Raw genomic sequence first — 3,064 nt, 5'->3', positions numbered from 1 at the left:
GGACCAGGGAAAGATGTAGTTTAGGACATGCAAAGGATCAGTTAAATTAGAATTTCTGGGTGGAATGAGGCACAGATTTCACCCAAGATTTTCCAGTTACTAAGTGTGTTTTTGGGCACATGACTTTATATCTGTATCAGCCTATTACTAAAATGGCCAGGTTTTCATATTTCATAGATAAATATTATGCACTACAAAAGCCAAGTCACCTCCAATCCATCTGACATAGTCCTCAGCCATGGCCAAGAGCTGTTGTGAGTCCTTCATCCTGACCCTGATGACCACCTGAACTGGTCAAAGGACAGAGCGAACCTGCCGGGTCAGATATGGTAGCAGAGACTCAGTACCTCAGATCACCCTAAAGGATAGAGAAATGTCACCACGCTACCATGGCAAGTTTTCTTAGGCCTCTGAGTACTTGGTACGATCAACTTTTTATAATTAAAAGTCACAAAGCTTGGAAATGGAAGCATCACTCTTATGCTTTTTTAAAATTAAACATTTCATATCAGAAAGTATGTATTAACATGAACATTTAGTAATAAAGAAATATCCTACATATTCTTTTTATTTTTATTGGTTTATTTTATTAACTTTATGTAAAGCTCGCCTTACATAAAGCTTACATTTGTTATGTGGAGTTAGTTCCTGTGTATGCTACATCTTAATTCCATTGTTCAAGATCTACCTCCTTGCTACATTCTGTCTTCTAGTTTGCTCTTTATTTATAATTTTTGTTTTATACAAGAAATCATGCAGTATTTAAACTATGTGTCTGGGGGCCGGGGAGATAGCTCAGTAGAACAAGCACTTGCCTGGCAAGTGCAAGGGCCTGAGTTCAATCCCTGGTACCACCAAAACAAACAAAACTAAAAACTATATGTCTGGTTTATTTCATTTAACATTATGGTCTCATAATCCATTTTTGATACAAACTCAAGTTTATCCTTGTATAAATGGCACATTTTCTTTATCCACTTATTTATTGATAGACATATATGCTGCTTTTAAATTTAGTTAAGGGACAGGGAGATCCGCTTGCCTGGCAAATTCAGGGTCCTGAGTTCAATCCCTGGTACCAAAATAAAAAGAAAAAAAATCTATATGCTGATACCTGTGAACTAAGCAACTGCACTGATGATAACAATGTGTGATACTAGGGTCATGCTTGGAAGGCCTGTCATTCTGGTCTTCTAAATATGTACTGCTTGTCATGAGATACCAATTACTGCCATGCTGTCTCTCAAGTAAATGTTTGTTTTTTTAAAAAAGGTAATGAACAAAAACAAGAGACAAGAAAAAAATGTCAAAGGACTGTCCTGCTATAATGCTGTATATGGTTAGATTTCTAAGTTTCTGTGTAAAAATATGTAACTGTTTATTCCTATTTTTAATATTTATTTTTTATTTTTTTCTTCATATTCTGTAGGGACATAAAGTCTAACATATCAATACTAGGTGGAAAATACCTGTTCCATGTTGTGCTTAAGATGTTTGATATTTACACAGATAGTGAGGTTAAGCTCAACCACCTATGTTGTAGGGTAATAAAAATAATAAGCTTCTCTTCTGGAGGGTTAACAACCTAAGTTTGCAGACCAAAAATTAGAGAAAAAGAAGGGCTACCAGGACAGCCAACATTTTGGTGCTAGTCTTACAAGGTCAGTGAAGCCTCAGGACATAGGAGAACCAGTACTGTAGCACCATGTCACTCAGTTGTGTCCCAAATTTTCTGATCAAGGAGATTATGGGGCCACAGAGGAAAGTGATCGATGATGTAGAGTGTGCCTAAGCAGAGTGACATGGAGAGAAAACATTCTCTCAGGCTTTCACAGAAAGCAAACTGGTCAAGCAATAGCTGTGACTCATACACATGGCTGACACTGACAAAGGATCTAAAAACTGCAGTACAGGGTTCCAGGATAAACCTTGAGGGGATTTGACTGACCTTATCAGATATAAAATTTACACTTCTTGTTATATAGGTCTTGTTATCTTGGTCTTAACCATCCAGCAGAAAAGTATAAAAACAAAGTATAAAAAGTAAAGTCATATTGCTGAGCTGTAAAAGGCCCAAGTCAACAACTTCTGACATTGTCTGTCTTACAGAAAACCCACTACCATTATGGACTACTGGACTATATTGGAAGATTTTGCTGAATTCACACACCTACAATATTTAAATGACATTGGAATACCCTTCTCTGACAAAACTAAACAAAAAAGGGGGATACAAATGAACAACCATTTTGTATCTGCATATTCAAAATAGTTGGGATAGATATACAGCAGCATTCTCTTTATTCAATGAATAGGGAGATTTGTTCTAATAGTGTTTGTGGATAGGATATCATGTCTGCATCTTGTACAATGAATAACTACTAAGACAACAATATGCAATGTATTAATTATTGAAATTGCTAGTAATTGGTTTTGAAACTGTCTGATTGCTATTTGCTTCTCAATAAAATTATTTTAAAAAGAAAATTAGTTATTATGAATTCTTCTGTTATACACATGGTTGTGTATGTATCATGATAACATCATGGCTTTAACTCTCTTGGGAAGATATCTACAAGGGGAGTGGTTGTATCAAATGGAATTTCTAGTTTTAGTATTTTGAAGACTTTTCATTCTGATTTCCATCATGATTGTACTAGTTTGTATTTACATCAGCAATGTAGAAGTTTTCCTTTTCCTCATAGCCTTTCTAGTATTTGCAATTACTTAATTTTTTTTTTTTTCCCGATGGCCATTCCTTCTGGGCTAAGATGGAATCTCAGTGTTGTTTTGATTTGCATTTCTGTAATCACCAGTCATGAGCATTTATTCATGTGTTTGTTGGCCATTTGTACTTCTCTGAAGAATCTATTTATTTTATGTGCCCATTTTTTGATTAGAGTTCTTATTTTGGCATATCTATATTGTTTTTTAGTTCTTCATTGTATCAGTTAGTGCTTACTATCAAAATAGATTTATGTGAGATATATAGTTATATAAGAATTTATATGCTAGAACTGTAGTCACTGCCCACAGAGTTAGATGTGGAAAATCAGAAAAGGGC

Source organism: Octodon degus, unplaced genomic scaffold (genome assembly GCF_000260255.1).
Source record: "Octodon degus isolate 3935 unplaced genomic scaffold, OctDeg1.0 scaffold00019, whole genome shotgun sequence".
NCBI classification, from domain to species: domain Eukaryota; kingdom Metazoa; phylum Chordata; class Mammalia; order Rodentia; family Octodontidae; genus Octodon; species Octodon degus.
Note: the sequence above shows the minus strand (reverse complement) of the source record.